Source organism: Gracilinanus agilis, chromosome 1, assembly GCF_016433145.1.
Source record: "Gracilinanus agilis isolate LMUSP501 chromosome 1, AgileGrace, whole genome shotgun sequence".
Classification (NCBI taxonomy): Eukaryota; Metazoa; Chordata; class Mammalia; order Didelphimorphia; family Didelphidae; genus Gracilinanus; species Gracilinanus agilis.
In genome coordinates, this window is record NC_058130.1 from 297,764,869 (window position 1) to 297,786,860 (window position 21,992).

Here is a 21,992-nt window from a genome sequence, read left to right on the forward strand (position 1 = left end):
CTTAACTTCTTTCTTATTTATATTTTGGGGATTAGATTTATCTACTTCTGAAAAGGGAAGGTTGAGGTTGCCCAGTAATTATGTTTTATTATCTATTTCCACTTGTGACTCACATAACATTTCCTACAAGAATTTGGAGTCTATTTTGTTTTGTTTTGTTTTTTCAGAAAGTGATTGGTACTTCTCTCAATTTCTATTTTTTCCTTTTTCTTCGAAAATATTAGAGGCATTTTCCCTGATGATTCTTTGTATACAGTAATCAGGCTCTTTTTCTATCATGGTTTTCAGTTATTCTAATGATTAGTTTATTTTTCTTAGATCTATTTCATGGGGCAGTAATTTTTTCAGTGATTTTTTTAGATTTTCTTCCTTTTACTTCATTTAAAAAAATTCTTATTTTTTCCTTTCTTATGATTTTACTAACTTCTATTTATCACACTCTAATTTTAAGAAGTCATTTTCCTTTTTGAGTTTTTGTGTTTCCTTTTGTATTTGAACAATCCTATTTTCCAGGATTGTGTTCATCATTTTTTTTTTGCTTCCATTTCCATTTGGTCCATTTTATTCTTTAGCGAGTTGTTTTCTTCCTTTTTTGTCTTCCTTTCTTTTTGGCATATTCTAGTTTTGGGGAGATGATATCTTTAATGAATTATTGTCAACTTTTGGGTTTTTCTGTCAATTCTCTTACTAGTATTACTATTTTTAAATTTCCTTCCAAGTTATCCCCAGAGTTCTTTTGGGGCTTGAAATAGATTGAGGATACCCATGTTTTCTTTTTTGGAACTATTGTCCTTTTGTGAGTTTGGATTTTTATTTTCTCTGTCACTAAAATCAGGGTTTTTTGTCTTTATTCTTTATTTCTAGTTGCTTTTAAGCAACTAGAAATAAAGAATAAAGACTAATATATATATGCTGATGGCTGATGTCCTCCTATATTCCTAGAGTACATAGTACATACAGGACTTGCAGAGTACTCTTCTCTTATTCTCAGAGTAGGTCAGGCTGCTCTTCTTTCTCAGGTGTGTCTGTTTAGAATGTGTCTTTGTAGCTTTCTCTGGGGAGGTTTTCAGCTGTTTTGTCCAGGTATAATGAACACCTCATGCAAACAGTTCTCTGCTGTTTTGTGGGCTGGGCTGGTCCCCATTCTGTTGCTTTTCTGATGCTGCCAAATGGCTTCAAATGGTCAGGTCCCCTACTCCAAGTTCCACATATTCAGGCATTTTGCTGCCACATGGGAGTAAATAGGTTCCTGAAGTTCCCAGTCCTGTATCTATGTAGCATAAAAGGGTGGGGATGTACCTCATTCAATAACTTGATAAAGGAGGAGGAATAAAAAAATTTTAAACCTGGGAAGGCCTTTATTTGGCCTGTGGAAGTATGTATTAGTGTGTGGTACCATGCAAACATTCACCCATTTCTGTTGGGTGCCAACCTTTTGTCTATCTCTTCAGCAATGGTGAGCAGGATGCCCTTGCCACAGAGCAGAGAAATCCAAGGCTTGTTACCTTTTTCAATAAAAAAAATGTTGGAAAGCCTGGTGGCAAAGCTGTTGCCATTGGCAGCCTTCCCATGGATCTCATCAAAGGAGGCTGGGTGTTTCTCCCTATAGGTGATCACACCAATTCACAAGTTAGCTCCCCTGGTCACCATACACATATTACCAGTATCAAACTTGAAGAAATCAGTGAATTTGCCAGTCTCCAGATCAATTTGAATGCTATCATTCATCTTGATGAGCGAATCTGAATAGCAGATGGCATAGGATCATGAGTCACCAGATGTGGAATGGCATTGGTGCTCATGAAGGTCTTTTTCACTTTGAAGAGTTTGTACTTTGCCTCCTTGGCTGTGAGGCTATGGACAGTGAAGTGGCCCTCAGTATCATAGACTAGCCAGAAATGCTCCCCAGTATTCTCAGTGCTAATGAGGTCCATGAAGCCAATGGAGTAGGTAGTATCAGTGCAGATCTTGCCATTGATCTTAATGAAGTGATGCATGCAGATATTCTTAACCTCTTCTCCTTTCAGGGTGTTCTTGAAATGGTTTCAGAGGAAGATGATGAGTGGGAGGCATTCTCTCAGCTTGTGAGGGCCTGTGGATGGCCTGGGATAGAAAATACTGGTCACCTTGTCCAGCATCCAGTGCTTGAGGGTGGGTGTGCACTTCATGTACCTCTTGGGCCCCTCAATTTTTATAGCTGTTGGAGTGGTTAACAGTATTTTAAATGGAACTTCCCAGGCAGGCTTCGTTGGTACAGTATGCAGTATGCTGGAAGTTCTTTATGTACACCTTGTCTCCTGGGTTCAGATCATGACTTGAAAAGTATATAGGTCCTGCTTGTACTGCAGCTCTGGATTCATGGAGTTCATGCAATTTGTTCTGCAATTCCTATATATAGGAAGCAACAGAAGTGTCCCCCTCTAGTAGTGATGTATAAGCAGGAGAAAAAGGCTTAACCTATATAGGGGGATGTCCAAAAAAAATCTCAAATGGCAAGATGTGTAGATCCTGCTTTGAGGCAAAAATAAAGCTATAGGGAGAGCTTCAGGCTATTTTAAATGTGTCTCAGTGCATAATTTGCCAATCATATGCTTAAGCTCTCTGTTCATTTTTCCAACTTGGCCTGAGCTCTGGAAATGATATGGGACATCAAATTTAGGAGTTATCCCCAAACAGAAGTAAATTTGGGATAGGAGCAAATTGGTAAAATGAGTTCCCCTGTCTGAATCAATTCATTATGGCATGTCAAAAAGAGGAATATCTTTTAAGAGTACCTTGGCAACAAAAACCATGATGCCTCAGGCAGTAGGAAACACCTCTGGCTATCTGTTTAGTTGATTCACTATCACTAGACAAAATTTATAATGTTCAGCCTTTGGCATTGTAATAAAATCAGTTTGAAGATGTTCAAAAGATGTGTAAGCCAAAAAGGTGCCCACCAAATGCTTGGTAGGCAGGGCAGGCTGTACACACTTTAGAGGTTATAGAAGTTATATCAGGGGCTATCCATAATCTTTTAACAGAGTCTATGATGCCTTGGGTGCCAAAGTGACCATTTTTATGCACAGATTGGCATATTTGGTGATAAAAACTTTTCGGGAGCAGGGATTTTCCTTCAGAGGACAAGCATGCTCCATTTATCTATTTAGCCTTAAATTTCTGCTTCCATTTTTACACTTCCTTTTCAGGATAGGAAAGTGATAAATCTGATTCATTACTTGTAGTCAAAGTTAAAATTAATTCAGGCCCTTCTAAGGCTGCTAGCTTTGCAGTGGTATCTACCCAGTCATTCCCCCTAGAGACAGGGTCAGTGTCACCTGTTATGGGCAGAGCAATGAATTATAGCTAGGGCTTCAGGAAGCTGGAGAGAAGAAAGAACTTCATTAATAATTTCTGCATTAGCTATAGATATTCCAGCTGATGTTAAAAATCCTCTCTGAAGCCATAACATACCCACTGCATGACAAATTCCAAATGTGTACCTGGAATCTGTATAAATTGCTGCCTTTTTGTCTTTGGCAATAGTATAGGCATGTTTTAGGGCTATAAGTTCGACAGCTTGAGCACTTATATTTGAGGGCAGTGAAACTGACCACACAGTGGCAAATTCTGTGACTACTGAGCTCTAGTGTAATATATCCCATCCCTCATTAAAGAAGAACTATCAGTGGATAAAACTGGATCTGGGTTGTCTAAAGGAGGGTCTAGGAGATTCTCTTTAGGCTTTTCAGCCACGGACACTAAAGATTCACAACTGTGTAATGGTTCTACTGAGACTGGTATGTCTGGAAGCAAGATGGCAGGAATAAGAGTTATACATTGTTTTAAAGTATTATTTTCATTGACCAACAAGATTACTTCATATCTTTCAAGTCTCTGATTAGAAAATGCCTGTGTTTTATTGCAGGAAGCTGTCAAAGCCTGTGACGTTTAGCAGAGCTCGTCACCAGTTCTGAAAACAAGCATGGCACATGTCAGAAGGATGGATGTTCCACTTATTTTTCCCTATGTGACTCTTTTCTCACTAACATTCCTTCTTACTGAAATTATTGTAATCAGTACACTTACTCAGCCTCAGGGAAACATAGAAAAATAATACAGGCTAATGGCAAGGCCACCCACAGACCTCCCACAAACCCCTAAATAAATGCCACACTTATATGTTATAATATAGAAACTTCCACTGAAGTCTCTTCACAACAAACCAGTATATAGTGAGTGAATGTGAAAGATTTTAAAATTCTAACTCAGATTCCCATACACAGGTGCCTGCAAAAACAGGTCTGAATAGTCTCCAAGTTTTCTCCTTCCCAGACCCAATTCGGTACAGTACTTTAATACAAAAGAACAATGAATGAAATATTGAGAAATTGTCTCCCATGAAAAAGTCTGTACTTTCTCACCACTGTGGCCCAAGAGATATGTCAAAATTCACCTAAGACATTGTCTCCAAAAGATAAGCTGTGTGGTGGGAATGAAATTCATGCCAACATATATGTAATCTTGAGAAAAATGATATAAATATTAAAAACAGCAGATGACACTTCAGATCAGTCACTGCAATCCTACTGGGTCTCTGGCTTTTCTCACTCCATTTTCACTCAATTGTTCCTCCCCCAAGGGGAACTGGACTGCTGATAACTCCCCTTTACCACCACCCCCAGCATTTTATGTCTTAGCAATAATGCTTTGACTTCATGTGGGAACATTATTGTTAAAGGGCATCCCAATACTAAACCAGCAGCTTTAGTTATTAATAAAGCTGTGGCAGCTATGCCTCTAAAACATGGTGGTGATCCTGAAGCTACTGGGTCTAGCTAGGCTGAATAATAAGCAATTGGACACTAAACCTTTCCCAAAGTTTGAGTTAAGACACCTGAACCCATCCCTTTCTATTCATGTATGTATAAAGTAATTGGCTTTTTATAATATGAGATGCCTAGAGCAGGAGCAGACTGGATAGCCTGTCTTAAATTTGTGAGAGCTGACAAGTGCTCCACCTCTAATCTAAGTCATTCAGTAACTGAATCTTTTGTTATTGCTATAAGGGGGTTAGTAATTTATGCATAGGAAGGGATACATTGTCTACAAAAACCTGTTATACATCTAGTTATTATTTTTTCCATCATTTTGTTGGTTCTAGTTAGTTATACATTTGTTATAGTCATACAAACCTAGTTATACATCTGTGTACTATACCTTTTGAGGGAGAAGCTACTACATGTCTAAGATACTTCAGAAAATAATACTATATATCTGAATAGGTAGTGAACACAATCGAGAAAGAAAGTTTGAATGGAAGACTGGTGATCTCCCTCTAATCATAAACACATGAAGAAGCTGACTACCTAATGTTTCTAGATTCCCAGTGCTGAAAGGCTAAGATAGTACTACCTTTAGTGAACTTATTCTTTTGTTTCTTGTTAGTCCTAGCTCACTCAGTGAGGAGTAGTTTACTTACTCTAATGTGTTAATTTGTGCAATAGTAACTTTTACAAATTTATTGATTCATAGTTAATGCTTATTTTGTTAAAGTGGTTCACTAGCATTTGATGATGGCCTTTTGTTTAACGGGAATTTAGTGGGAAAAAATGCCCATTGATTGGGGAATGGCTGAACAATTTGTATTATCTGATAGTGATGGAATATAAATCTACTGAAAGGAATAATGAACTAAAGGAATTCCATGTGAACAGGAATGACCTCCAAGAATTTATGCAGAGCAAAAGGAGCAGAAACAGGAGATTATTGTACAAAGGGACTGATACATTATGGCACAATTGAATGTAATAGAGTTTTCTACTAGCAGCAGTGCAATGACCCAGCACAATCCAGAGGAACTTAGGAGAAAGAATGCTATACACATCCAGAGGAAGAACTGTGGGAACAGAAACTCAGAAGAAAAAATATGATCAATCATATAGTTCACTAGGGATATGATTAGAGTTTGTTCATTCTACTGCAAATAAGAATAACATGGAAATAGATTTTGAAAAATAATACATATATAACTGAGTGCAATTGTTGCTCAGGTCTGGGAGAGAGGAGGTAAGAGGGGTGGGAAAAATCATGAACCATGTAACTATGGAAAAATTTTCACAATAAAAGAAGACCAAATCATAGAAACAATTAATGATTTCATTGAAGAGAATGACAATGAGGAAACAATGTATCATTTTTTTTTGCTTTTCCTCTAATCTTCTGCCTGTACCTCTTTTATTTCCATAAAAATTCTACAGAGTTGGGTACTTTCTTTTATTTACTCATTTTCCCTCTCTAATTATAGGTAGACTCTGTTTTCTGTGAAGTTGGGGTACCCTCTTAAACTTCAGTCCTTCCTTAATGTTATTCTCAGCTTATTTTCAGGGTTGTAACTAATTTATCAGAGGGCCTGAGTGCTGAGAGCTTTGAGATCTCCTTCCCTTTGCTGATTCAATTGACCCTTGAGATGCTGATATCTTAAAGACTTTCCTCAGCATTGGGTGTAAGCTTTTGATCTCATTTGGACTTGATCAAGTTAGGTGCTGATCAAATTTTAGCCCCAGGCTTAGGCTAAAGTTTTTGTTTTCACTGTCCTCTTGATCCAATCAGGCACACCCTTGATTGTCCTGTTGTGGAGAGAATTCTGCCCTTACTTTTGGGCAAAAATATAGGGAGGGACTTCCCCTGAGAACTGTATACTCAACCCCAAACTGTGGATTATGTCCTCATCCCAAACCCAGACTGGGATTCCTGGCTTCTCTCTGGGCCCACATGGATCAGCTCCCTTCAGCCCAGATGGTCCTGGGCTGGGACTCCAGACTTCTCCACAGGTTTGAAATTTCAAGGGGTGTGGGTTGACTATTTGCCCAGGCAGGATCTCAGGATCTGATTGTTAGCTTAGCCTTAGGTTTGGAACCAATGATGGCAGTATGGGGTTGGGGTTGGGGAGTGTTTGTAGTTTGCTATTGGTTTGTTCTTCACTTTTTTTTAAAGAATGTGTCTGATTTTCTTTTCTTTCTTTTTTTAACATTTAATATTTATTTTCTAGAAAAGTTAACATAGTTACATGATTTATGCTCCTATTTTCCCCTTCACACCCCCGAGCTCCCCTCCCCATAGCCGATGCGCATTTCCACTGGTTGTAACATGTGTCATTGATCAAGACCTATTTCCAAATTGTTGATAGTTGCACTGGTGTGGTAGTTTTGAGTCTACATTCCCAATCATGTCCACCTCAACCCATGTGTTCAAGCAGTTGCTTTTTTTCTGTGTTTCCGCTCCTGCTGTTCTTCCTCTGAATGTGGGTAGCGTTCTTTACCATAACTCCCTCAGAACTGTCCTGGGTCATTGCATTACTGTTAGTACAGAAGTCCATTACATTCTATTTTACCACGGTGTATCCATTTCTGTGTACAATGTTCTTCTGGCTCTGCTCCTTTCACTTTGCATCAATTCCTGAAGGTCTTTCCACTTCACATGGACTTCCTCCAGTTTATTAATCTTTTGAGTGCAATAGTATTCCATCACCAGCATATACCACAATTTGTTCAGCCATTCCCAAATGGAAGGACATACCCTCCTTTTCCAGTTTTTTGCCACCACAAAAAACGCAGCTATAAATATTTTCGTACAAGTCTGTTTATCTATGATCTCTTTGGGGTACAAACCCAGCAATGGTATGGCTAGATCAAAGGGCAGGCATTCTTTTATAGCCCTTTGAGCAAATTCCCATCTAGAATGGCTGGAGCAGTTCACAACTCCACCAGCAATGCATTAATGTCCCAATTTTTCCACATCCCCCCAACATTCATTACTGTCCCCTTCTAACATTTTAGCCAATCCGCTAGGTGTGAGGGTGATACCTCAGAGTTCTTTTGATTTGCATTTCTCTAATTATTAGAGATTTAGAACACTTTCTCATGTGCTTATTGATATTTTTGATTTCTTCATCTGAAAATTGTCTATTCATGTCCCTTGCTCATTTATCAATTGGGGAATGGCATGATTTTTTATACAATTGATTTAACTCCTTGTATATTTGAGTAATTAGACCCCTGTCAGAGTTTTTTTGTTATAAAGATTTTCCCCAATTTCTTGTTTCCCTTCTGATTTTTTCTGCAATGTTTTTGTTTCTACAAAAGCTTTTTACTTAGATAAAATCAAAATAATTTATTTTATATTTTATAACTTTCTCTAACTCTTGCTTGGTTTTAAAATCTATCCTTTCCCAGAGATCTGACAAGTATACTATTCTGTGTTCACTTAACTTATTTATAGATTCCCTCTTTATATTCAAGTCATTCACCCATTCTGAATTTATTTTGGTGTAGGGTGTGAGATGTTAATCTAAACCTTATCTCTCCCATATTGTTTTCCAGATTTCCCAGCAGCTTTTTGTCAAATAGTGGATTTCTGTCCCAAAAGTTGGGTCCTTCGGGTTTGTCATACACTGTCTTGCTGACGTCACATACCCCAAGTCTATTACATTGATCCTCCCTTCTGTCTCTTAGCCAGTACCGTACCATTTTAATGACCACTGCTTTATAGTGTAGTTTAATATCTGGTACTGTAATCCACCTTCCTTCATATCTTTTTCATTATTCCTCTTGATATTCTTGATCTTTTGTTATTCCAAATTAAATTTTTTATAGTTTTTTCTAATTCAATAAAAAAGATTTCTGGTAGTTTGATAGGTATGGCACTAAATAGGTAAATTAATTTGTGTAGAATGGTCATTTTTTATTATGTTAGCTCATCCTACCCATGAGCAATCAGTATTTTTCCAATTGTTTAGAAATAGTTTTAATTGTTTGGAAAGTGTTTTGTAGTTGTTTTCGTATAATTCCTGTGTTTGTTTTGGTAGATAGATTCCTAAGAATTTTATATTGTCTAGGGTGATTTTAAATGGTGTTTCTCTTTCCAACTCTTGCTGCTCTGATGTGTTGGAAAGATGTAGAAATGCTGAAGATTTATATGCATTTATTTTGTATGCTGCAACTTTGCTAAAGTTGTTTATTATTTCTACAAGCTTCTTAGTAGATTCTCTAGGATTTTTTAGGTAGACCATCATATCATCTGCAAAGAGTGATAGCTTAGTCTCCTCCTTGCCCACTTTGATACCTTCAATTTCTTTTTCTTCTCTAATTGCAACTGCTAGTGTTTCTAGTACAATGTTAAATAATAGAGGTGACAATGGGCATCCTTGTTTTACTCCTGATCTTATTGGGAAGGCTTCTAATTTATCCCCATTGCATATGATGTTTGTTGATGGTTTTAGGTATATACTGTTTATTATTTTTAGGAAAGGTCCTTCTATTCCTATACTTTTCAAGGTTTTCAATAGGAATGGGAGCTCTATTTTGTCAAAGCTTTTTTCAGCATCTATTCAGATAATCATGTGATTTTTGTTTGTTAGACTGTTGATATGGTCAATTATGTGGATGGTTTTCCTAATGTTGAACCAACCTTGCATTCCTGGTATAAATCCTACCTGATCATGGTGAATGGTCTTCTTAATTACTTGCTGGAGTCTCTTTGCTAGTATTCAATTTAAGATTTTTCCATCTATGTTCATTAGGGAGATTGGTCTGTACTTTTCTTTCTCTGTTTTTGATCTCCCTGGCTTTGGAATCAGTACCATATTTGTGTCATAAAAGGAATTTGGTAGGACTCCTTTGCTTATCAGATCAAATAATTTGTATAGTATTGGGATTAGTTGCTCTTTGAATGTCTGATAGAATTCACTTGTGAATCCATCAGGCCCTGGTGATTTTTTCTTAGGGAGTTCTTTGATGGCTTGTTCAATTTCTATTTCTGATATGGGATTATTTAGGTATTCTATTTCTTCTGCTGTTAATCTAGGCAGTTTATATTTTTGTAAATATTCATCCATATCTCCTGAATTGTTATATTTATTGCCATATAATTGGGCAAAATCATTTTTAATGATTACCTTAATTTCCCCTTCATTAGAGGTGAGGTCTCCCTTTTCATTTTTGATACTGTCAATTTGGTTTTCTTCTTTCCTTTTTTTATTAGATTGACCAGTACTTGGTCTATTTTATCTTTTTTTCCCCAAAATACCAGCTTCTAGTCTTATTTATTAATTCAACTGTTATTTTACTTTTGATTTTATTAATTTCTCCCTGATTTTTAGTATTTCTAATTTAGTTTTCATCTGGGGATTTTTAATTTGCTCACTTTCTAATTTTTTGAGTTGCATGCCCAATTCATTTATCTCTGCCCTCCCTAATTTGTTAATATATTCACTCAAGGATATAAATTTCCCCCTGAGTACTGCCTTGGCTCCATCCCACATGGTTTGGTAAGATGTCTCATCATTTTCATTCTCTTCAATTTAATTGTTGATTGTTTCTATGATTTCTTCTTTCACTAGCTGGTTTTGGAGAATCATATTATTTAATTTCCAATTAGTTTTGATTTGCCTGTCCAGGAACTCTTCCTAATCATTATTTTTATTGCATTATGATCTGAGAAGGTTACGTTTATAATTTCTGCTCTTTTGCATTAGTTTGCAATGTTTCTATGCCCTATAACATGGTCAATCTTTGTGAATGTACCATGTGCAGCTGAAAAGAAGGTGTATTTCTTTTTGTTCCTATATTTTTTCTCCACATATATATTAAATCTAATTTTTCTAGGACTTCATTCACTTCTCTTACCTCTTTCTCATTCATTTTTTGCTTTGATTTATCTAGATCTGAAAGAGGAATATATAGATCCCCCACAAGTATGGTTTTACTATCTATTTCCTTCTTGAGCTCTTCCAGTTTGTCCTTTAAGAATTTGGATGCTATGCCGTTTGGTGCATACATATTGAGTACTGTTATTTCCTCATTGTCTATACTGCCTTTCATCAGAATGCAATGACCTTCCTTGTCTTTTTTAATCATATCTATTTTTACTTTGGCTTTTTCAGAAATCATGATCACCACTTCTACCTTCTTTTTCTCATTTAAAGCACAAAAGATTTTGCTCAATCCTTATACCTTAAACCTGTGTATATCTACCAGCCTCATATGTGTTTCTTGTAGACAATATATGGTAGGATTTTGATTTCTAATCCACTCTGCTATTTGCTTCCTTTGTATGGGCAAGTTCATCCCATTCACATTAAGAGTTACAATTATCTGTTTTGTATTCCCCAACATTTTGGTATCCTTTCCTAGTTCTACCTCTTCTTCTTACACTATTTCGTTTTAAACCAGTAGTTTGTTTTAAACCCATCCCCCTTTTCCCCTCCTTTGATTTACTTGACTTTCCACCCCCTCCCTTATTATTCCCCACTTTTTATTTTTAAGGCCTAATGAATTCCTTCTCCCCTCTTGTCCCCTCCCTTTTTTGACCTCCCCACTCACCTGTTCCCCTTGGTTTATCCCTTCTGACTTTCTCAGTAGGGTTAGATAGAATTCTATTTCCCAATAGATATAACTACTCTTCCCTCTCATGGTTAATTCCGCTGAGAGTAAGGTTTAAATATTACTCTTAATGCTCTCTTCCTCTCCTTCTTATAATAGTATTCATCTCCTCCCTTTCCCATGCCATTTTGGCGTGTAATAGAATATCCTATTTTTTTTATTCATTCATGTTTCTCTTAGTGTCCTCTACTATATATTCCCCTCTTTCCCACCCCCATATCGTCTTAGATCATTTAGTATTCCAACCTTTCCCTATGAATAATTCTTCTAATTACTATAATAATGAATACTATAATAGTGAATAGAGTTCACTACAGAAAATTATACATAACATTTCTCCACATAGGAATACAAATAATTAGATCTTATTGAAGCCCTTAAAGAGGCAAATATAAAAAAATATGAGTTACTTTCCATTCTGTTTCTTATTTATCTTTTCATGTTTCTCTTGACTTTTCTGGTTGGGTATTAAACTTCCCAGTTAGTTCTGGTCTTTTCTGTACAAATACTTGAAAATCTTCTATCTTGTTGAATGCCCAAACTTTCCCCTGGAAGTATATTATCAGTTTTTATGGGTAGGTGTTGCTGGGTTGTAGATCCAGTTCTCTTGCCTTTCTGAATATTATAATTCCAAGCTTTTAGTGTGGAGGCTGCAAGATCCTGTGTCATCCTTTTTGGTGCTCCTTGATATTTCAATTGTCTTTTTCTGGCTTCTTGTAAAATTCTTTTTTTTTACTTGGAAGCTCTTGATTTGGGCTATCATATTCCTGGGGGTTGTCTTTTCAGGGTCTAGTGTTGAGGATGATCTATGGATCCTTTCAATGTCTATACTGCCCTCTTGTTTTAGAACTTCAGGGCAGTTTTGCTGAATAATTTCTTTTAGTATGGAGTCGAATTTTCTATTAATTTCTGCTTTTTCAGGAAGACCAATGATTCTCAGATTGTCTCTTTTAGACCTTTTTTCTTCGTCTATCAATTTCTTATTGAGATATTTCATGTGTCCTTCTATTTCATCAGTCTTTTGACTTTGTTTTATTTGTTCTTGCTTTTTTGAGAGATCATTAGCTTCTACTTGCCCAATTCTTATCTTTAGAGACTGGTTTTCTGCTATTCTTTTGATTTTCCTTTTTGATTTGTTCTATCCTGTATTCCAGCTTTTTGATTTTGGTGTCCAATTTGCTTATCAATTCTTTTGATTTGTGGTCATCTTTTTCGAATTTCCCAATTCTAACCTCAAGAGACTGGTTTTCCTTTTCAATCTGGTCATTTCTGGCCTTTAATTTACTTGCCTCCCTTTCCAAATGTGTTATTCTGCCTTTTAAACTGTTATTTTCTTGCCAGATCTCTTCCATCTTTCTCGTCATCTCAGATTTGAACTCCTCAATAGCTTGTGACCTGTTTTCATTCCTTTGGGAAGGTTTACACATGATTGTTTGTTCTCCTCTGCTGTTTGCTCTGTTGTCTGGATTTTCTCTGTGTAAAAGTTGTCGATTGTTAAAGATTTCTTCTTGATCTTTCTCTTCTGGGGTTCTTGTCTTTGGCTTGCCATTGTTAGCCCAGCATCCTCTCAGCTTTATCCTCATGCCCAGGGTCTGTCTGAGCTCTTTGGGCCCCTGAGGTCTCAGTTCTAGTTGTTCTAATGATCAAGCCTCCTGATGCTCCTCTTGCTTGTTCCTCTGCCCGAAACTCCTTTAACAGTCTCAGGGAGCTACTTCCACAGTCTTGCAACCCTCTGTACTGGGTTCCCACCCAGACTCCATGCTTGTGCTCAGCACCTGCTTCCGCACCTATGCTCAGGATGCAAGTCTGTGCCTGTGCTCAGGGTCTGTGTTCAAAGTCTGAGTGTTCTTTAGCTTCTTGGTTTCTTAAGTCTTGCTGCTCTCAGGAGCATACCTTGGTGATGCCAGGTAGCTGCCAATGATTTAATGGGTGGCCCAAACTTGCTCTAACTCTTTTATGCTGACTTGGGCACTTTAGGTTGTGTGTGGGTTGAGGGGGTTGTTTAGTTTGCATTTTAGTGAGAACTATTTCACCCCTTTATAGCAAGAAAATGGCCTGATTCCACCTACCTTTAGTGCTGTGCCCTGTTGTGGGGTCCCTTTGTTTGTCTGGATTTGTTTTTATGTTTTCTTGAGGACTCCTATATGTGTAGGTTAGGAGAGGTCAAGCAGCTGCTTTTTACTCTGCCGCCATCTTAACCCGGAAGCTGAATGTTTTTCTTCACTTCTTTTTACAACCTCTTGCTGACCCTGCTCTCCTCTCACCCCTGTGCCCCAAATGTTGTCTACCTACCTTTTGTTTTTCTCTTTTCTTAAAATTTGTTTCAGTCTGTCTCCTTGCTGGTTCTTTCATTCCTTTATTTGTTTTGTGGTAATATTTTAATCTTGGTGAGAGAGGATTCTTGTGGTGACATGGAGCTGTTGTTCTAGTTACTATTCCATCTTCACATGTGTTCAATGGTGTAAAAAATTAGGTTCACAGATTTGGTCTTTTTTTTTTCTCTTCATACTTTAAAAATGTGCTATAAAAGATAATTCTTTGTGAGTGGAGGAGTAAGGATAAGAAATATATTTTAAAAGTTTCAACAATATAAACACATGGATGTACATGCACATATATGTATACTTTAAAAAAAAGACTTAGCCAATAAAAGGCATTGTCCTCTGTTCTAGGGGCTTTCATTTTAGATCAAACAGCTCAGATTTAGACATACATAGTGGTATATTTTTCAAGATATAGGGAATATGGGAGACAAGCTCATCTTATGAGAATATATGAAATGTTTCTAAGCTAAGCTACATTTTTTAAAACTGCATGTTTTTCATCAATCTCTGATCCAGGAGCAACTACCTGAAGAGTGAGTTGTATCTTCAATCTATTAAAATTATTCTTCTTCTAAAAAAATTCAACTTTATTTCAAAAATTCTTTCTAAATGTTAATAAAATTAAGAGGTGGGGGAAACCCTTTAGGCTTAAAACCTCAAAGCAAATAATGCGTAGGTTCTTCAAGTGCTAGCACTAAAATGAAAAAAATATCCATCATATATTTATATATATACATATATATAAGTTTTATAAATTAAAATGTTTCTCTTGAGAATATTTATATATTCATTTTTCATTAAGAAATTTTCAAATTTACTCCTCTTAGAGAAAATTACAAATTGGCTAATTATGTTATAAATTTTATCCTGCACCAATGATAAGTAATGAAACAAAATATATTTATCTACCCAAAGCTGTTGTAGCAAGATTTTCTAGAAGAAATAAAGCATAAGAGAATATTCATGATTGTGGATATTTTAAAATGCTCTAAATCCATTTAATACATTTTAATAACAGTCTTTTATATCCCAATTTTACAAACTGTGTATATTTTAAAATGTGGTTCTGAATTCCTTGGCCAATACCAGGAGTAGCAGTTCTAGGGAATTAGGTAAATGAAAGCTGAAAGCTCTGGCCAAAAGTTTGCTATTGACAATAGCATTAAACTGTTGTTTAACAGAATGTGGTAAACTAACTTTTTTTTCTATTTCTTACATGGTCTCTTTATACTTTCTCTCTAGGAGATTTGAGGAACCTATGCCAAGACAGCAATTGAGTTTTGGGGATTTGGAATAAAGTTCAGTCATGGTGGCACCTATGAGACCAATTGAATGTTGTTTAAACTTTTATTGTTTTGTGGAGGAGAGGAAACAGAAATGAAGGGTGGCCCTTCAGAGAATTGCTGATTTAAGTGGGTTTTTTTGCTTATGTGTTTTATCCATCAGCTAAAACTGTTATGTTGATAACATTGAATGGAAAAAAAACTCCACAAAGTGTATATGTATTGAATAGGAATCAGGGGAAGTAAGTGTTCAGCAGTTTTGTATGAAGCTGGGCAGGAAAATGTGAATTTATTCATCAATGCAAACTCTGCTTCCCTTAGCAGGATAAAGCTGGAAACAGAAAGAATATGCCCCATTATGCACTGTGGGAGTCTTGGCAGAAGAGTTCTATGCTCCTATTGCTATCACTGATGCTTGAAAAGCACCTGCTTCCACATCATCTGTTTTGAGTACCTCTGTCTCTGGTTATTGGGCAATGCCTCAAGAAGCAAGTCACCTGCCAACCTGACCAAGGTACCTCTATTCTAGTTCCTTCCTGAGCAATTTATTGGAGCAAAAGTTACTGAATATTAGCAATAAGTACATATAACTTAAATAAAAGGTCCAAGGAAAAAAGATCAAGCTCTGAAATATAATTTGAGATGATTTTCATTCCCTCTACTGTAGAGACAAAACAGAAACTCAAAGAAAGGAGAAAGTTAAATTTCCCTTATACTGTTGACTGTAATTATGGTTTGCCAGAGATCAAATAAACAGAGGAAAAAATTCCACCTGAGTGAAACCCATTGGAAAAGTGCTAAACAACAGCACTGCCAAGCCTGGCATCTGACTAAACTGTCTCCAGTTTTAAAGTTCCAACTATAGATGTGTAAACCACAGAAAGGGTAACTTTACACCAGAAGATAAATTCTGTGAAAACTGTTCATTCATGAACTAAAATCAAAAGATATTTTAGGTAGATACAACTTGAGGTAGTTACTTGACTGTGAAAAAATGTGATAGGTTCATTTTTAATTACCTAATTTTGCACGTATATGAGGGAAAGGATATTTTTAAATGAATCAAAGGAAGACAGAGAAAAGGGGAAGACTGTGCTCATTGAGTTAAAGGCATTATTTTAGTAGTTTTAGGAGTTATTTTGTCTTATTAAAACCAGAACATGTCATAATTATTGATTTATTGATAGAAAAGATCACATCATATGTCAAAGGATTAGGGTGCTGGCTGGTTTTCCATCCTGTGCAATTGAACTGGTGGTTCAGACGCTGAGAGACCATTGCTTTAGGTAGCATATCCAAATTTAATCTCTTTATATCTGTATTTTCTGAAATTAAAAACACCAGTGAACCAAATGTGACATTTGTGTGTTTTATAACTTCTTTTCTCTGTTTTTTATTATTTTACATTGAATTGAATTATGGAAATATGGGGACCTTTGAAATCTCATGACTGATGAACTGTAGCTATGATTTTTATCATGGTTGATTTTGTTTTCAATTGTTTTGATTTCTAAAAATTTAAACACTCACTTAGCATGAGATTGATAATAGTTATTTGTCATATAGAAAATCTGACTTAGATTTATGGGGTTATTTCATGTATTTTCATGCCTCGGTGGTATGTGTGAATCCCCACTGTTTAATTCACATGAATTTGGAACAAAATCATAGAAGCTAATATTAGATTGTATGGAAAGAGCACTGTACTTTCTCCTTATCAGCATCTCTGGTCCTACTGCTATTCATACACCAATTAACATCATGTCCTGTCTCTCGGATCTCAGATATAATATTTTTGGAATGTGCACTGCCAGCTTTCTTACCTTATTCCAAGAATGGATGCTGTCAAGGACTTGAATAAGTTTTGCAAAGTCATTGCAATAAAAAAGCCTACATGTTAATCTAGGAGTGTAGATGTACTATTCCCATTTGTATTCTATGGTGTTTTTGTGTCAGAGATCAAGATGGTCAATTGTGAACTTCTACCTAAGGAGTCATAAAATCTTTGTTAAGAGAATCTAAAATTCTAAAGTCAAGAGAATATCTGAGGGTGATTCTTCTCTCTGCTCCCTACCTAGGATGACCTTGGGAAAATAGTTTAACTTTTCTCAGTCTTTGTTTCCTCATCTGTAAAATCAATTCCAGTGAGTCCATGACCTCTAATGCCTCTTAGAATTTGAGGACTATTATTTTATGAACTTTCTACATGATTGCATCCTTGACATTGTCATTGGTCTTTGAAGGTTTTCAGTGACATAAAAATTACTATTTGATAAAATAGGCCATTCCAATATTAGACAATTTTAATGGTTAAGAATGTTATAATAATAATAATAATAATAATAATAATTATTATTATTATTATTATTTTATTTTGAGGCAATCTGTTTTCTGTTAAAGTTCAACCATTTATCTCAGTTCTCTCCTTTGGAATTACAAAGAATAAATCTAACCTCTTTTACATTTTAGACATTCAAAAACGTCCTTTTCTTAAGCCTTCTTTTGTCCTGATTTTCTTCATCTGCTCATAATATACTATGATTTCCACCCTACCTAAAGTCTTCTGAATTCACTCCAGTTTGTCATTCTCTCTCTTCCAGTATGGCCCTGAATTGAACATGAAAATCCAGAAATGATCAAAATAATAAGTAATCTCTTTTCCAAAGTGCATTAATATGGGATACTGTCTTTATTGGTGGAGAAGAAAGCCCTGTCCTGTGTTAGCGTCAAGGAGGAGGTGGTGAGAAGTAAAAGAGCTCCAGTCTTCTTCAGCTACTATTGGGACAATTCAAATGAAGGTTCCCTTTAGTTTCCCTTTGGAACTCTCTAAGACTAGTTCCATTGGGGACTCATTAAGTCAATTTTTCTTCTGCCATTGATTAGATTTGGGCAGTCCTGGCTTCAGTCTTTAAGAGAGAAGATGGAAAAAAAGATGAAGATGCTCAAGGAAAAAACTGGGAAAACATGAAGAGAGCAGGCCATTTCTAGCATGTCCCTAAATCCAACTTCCTCCTCTAAAGCCTTTGTGAAATTTTCCCCTTGGGAAAGATACAGGATTTTTTCTCTCGATTGAGTTGATTTACCTTGCTCCCAATGTGAAAGCTCTTTCATTCCATGTTGTCCAACATATTATATATTATCCTATGTCAGTAATGGGAAAACTACAGCCCACAGGCCAGATGCGGCCCGCTGAAATGTTCTATCCTACAGTGTGACAAATAAAATGAGTAGGATACAATACAATGAAACTTCAAAAGAGTTGCCTTAGAAACAGACTGACAGATGAGCATTTACTTTCCTTTGGCCTGCTCTTTAAAAAGTTTGCCCATTCCTGCCCTATGTATATCTTACCTGGTTTCTATTTCCCTATTCATTTGAAAAAATGGATTTTTTTCCCTTGCTACCCTCTGTGTGTATTCTTTGTGGAACTGATATATGGAGGAAAAGGAGGCAACCCTTGGCTATTGAGCTTAGAGTCCTCTACTCCCCACAAATGACAAAGTGATTAGAAATAGATGAAACCTCTTCACTTCACTTAGATTAATAGTATTTGAGAGTTATTTATAGCCTAGTACTTTTTCTCTCCCTCTCTGAGGGAGTAAAGTAGTGGCCTCTAGCCCCACTACCAGGAAGGAATGAAAGTCATCCTTGGAGAATGGAAGGAGTAAAGATGCCCATTCTACATTCTTTTGGGATAAAAGGACAACATCCTCACTATATGTGCTTTCTTAATAGGCAATGTGGGTCCCATTTCTCTACTCTTAGATTACTACAAATTCTTAGGAAAGTGTGACAATTATTTCCCTTGTCCTAGACACTACATTTACAATTACTAACAACTTTATATCTATTCAGCTAAGCCTCTCTAAATCTCTTTCTCATGGACCACATTTTCATGTTCGTTTTGTTATACATGCATAATTTAATTTTTTTTAAATCTAAACACAGGACTTTGTAATTTAGCTGCTAAATTTTTCCTTTTGTTTTATTACTTCAGTCTGTCAAAATTTTCTTCCATCATTCAAATCATTAGTTATATCTCCCAGAATTGTCATTTACACATTTGATGAGCCTCCCAACTCCCCTAAAATCACAGAATATGAGACATATGAGGAATATGAGTACAAGAAAGATGAAATGATTATCCTTATCCTAAATTTAGTGAGCACATGGTCATTTACTATGCAATTGTGTAATCAGGAATATAACTTGGGCCTCCTAGCTCCTAATCCAAAATTATTCCTATTATGCCACTCTGTAAAAGTTATGCTATATTCCTAAGAACTTTTTATGAAAACTTGCCAATAGATGAACACATTAGAATATTAGGTAATCTAAGAAGCTTCATCTCCTTATTACAGACTGAAAGACAAAAACCTTGTATCTTGATGATAATGGAGACCAAACAATGTTCCTCAAGTGACCACAGTGTGCTATAGACAGAATGTGACAGTAAAAATGTGCATCTTTCTCTCTCAGCAGAACAGTAAAAGAAAAAGAGCCTGTAATGATATTTATGTAACTCTGGTATTTTTGCTCCCCCCCTCATTTAAATTGTATATGCACTGAGGGACTTATGAGAAAGAAAACTAGCCACATACAGAGGAAGAACTGTGGGAAAAGAAACACAGAAGAAAAACAACGGCTTGAACACATGGGTTGATGGGGATATTATTGGGGATGTAGGCTCTAAATGATAATTCTAGTCCAACTATCAATAATATGGAATTAGGTCTTGATCAATGACACATGTAAAACCCAGTGGAATTGTGCAACATCTAAGGGGGGGATAGAGGAGTTTGGGGGAGAAGGAAAGAACATTAAATATGTAACTATGGGAAATATTCAAAATAAAAACTTAAAAAAACCTTAGAAAATTAAAAAATTAATTGTATATGCAAGAGTGATTTAAAGAAGAAACACTGATGTGTCAGTTAGGATAGAAGAATAATAAGAATCCATTTTCAATGAGGAAAGAAATATATGTTGGCTCATTACCTGTTACTGTCAAAAAGATGAAACAGACACATGATAGTATGATTCCATGGGCCCAGAGAGGGATGCCATCACCTGTAGGATGTGATGTTTGCCAACTGGTCACCAGATGTTGTAGCAGATTTAACCAATTATGAGTATTCCCTCTCTCCCCTCCATGGCTGAATTCACTCTGTGTGTGTGTTTGTGTGTTTGTGTGTGTGTGTGTGTGTGTGTGTGTGTGTGTGTGATGGCAGCTTCATTTTCTTAGGTTCTCTTTGAAAGATTAATAAAAAAGAACACCTGATTCTCAGGCAGTCACTCCTTTTTTCACTCAGATACCACTGTTAATGCACAATATTTAAGATATATATGATTTAGATTCATAAAGAATCTCAGAAATCATTCAGTTCAAACACTTTTCCCAGAGTTTTGATACCAAGGCCCAAAATATCTTTCCAATTGTCACATATGTTATGAGCAACAAACTCAAGTACTCTGAGTTCCAATTCCAGTCATCTTTCTTAGATGCTGATGTGTTAGAAAAAATATTACATAGGAGTCACATAAAATTCTTCAGAAGAACTGAGTTGGTTAAAATAATTGACATCTAGGTTTTCACAAAAGGAAGGACTTGACCTTTGAGGAGTTTGCAAATGTTAAGGATGAAGAATAAGCAGTAAGGCTTAAATAACATTTACACAGACATCCATTCAATAAGAACATTGATTAAGCACATGCCTTTATATAAAGCACTGTGCTGAGTACTGAAGGAAATGGAAATACTGAATGTCTTCTGGATTCAAGAAGTTTACATTTCAGTGAAATAGATGAGATTCATACCACAAATTACCATAATGTAGAGTGAGAACAGGAATAAGTGTATAATAGTAAAAAAAATTCCTTAAAGAGTATCTCTCTCTCTCTCTCTCTCTCTCTCTCTCTCTCTCTCTCTCTCTCTCTCTCTCGATATATATATATGTACATATATATGTATATATATATATACATATATATATATCCATCCATCTATCTATCTATCTATCTATCTATCTGGATGTCACCAAAGATACTTGGGCTTTGGAGGAGTGATTTTTTTATGCCAAGATTTCATTGCTATAGAGAAGAGGAGATGTACAATTGGAAGGATAGTCAATAATAATTAAAAAATAAATATTATGTAAAGATTGGGCAATCCATATAATATCAAATGTTAAATATTATTAAGTAGTTAAAGTAATGATGAGTGACTACAGACACTAAACAGTGATGTTAAATCTAAAAGATCTAGACTACGTTTTATGTTCAGGAATCCCAGTTTGAGAAAATTTTCATGCCTTTGCATTTTTTTGCTGATTCCAATGTGCTACATATGGTATATGCAATGCAGCATGCTAAATAAGCATTTCCCAGAAGAATCTTTTCTATTTAATATTTAAAAGTGCTAAACTTTTTTTTAACATTTATAAATATTTATTATTTTAGAAAAGTTAACATGGTTAAATAATACAAGCACTTACTTTCCCCTTAAACCCCCCGAGTTCCCCCAACTGCCCATGGCTGATGTGTACTTCCACTGGTTTTAACATGTGCCATTGATCAAGACTTATTTCCAAATTGTTGATAGTTGCACAGGTGTGGTAGTTTCAAGTCTACATCCCTAATCATGTCTGCCTCGACCCATGTGTTCAAGCAGTTGTTTTTCTTCTGTTTCCACTCCTGGATTTCTTCCTCTGAATGTGGGTAGCATTCTTTTCCATAAGTCCCTCAGAATTGTCCTGGGTCATTGCATTGCTGCTAGTACAGAAGTCCATTACATTCTATTTTACCACAGTATATCAGTCTCTGTGTACAGTGTTCTTCTGGCTCTGCTCCTTTTGCTCTGCATCAAATCTTGGAGGTCTTTCCAGGTCACATGGAATTCCTCCAGTTTATTATTCCTTTGAGCACAATAGTATTCTATCACCAGCATATACCACAATTTGTTCAGC

The 21,992-nt window shown here is 36.0% G+C and overlaps 1 pseudogene; it reads right to left on the minus strand.

Moving 5' to 3' along the window:
- Window positions 1-1,407: 1,407 nt before the first annotated feature.
- LOC123251138 overlaps window positions 1,408-21,992 on the minus strand; it is a 62,002-nt pseudogene continuing 41,417 nt past the window's right edge.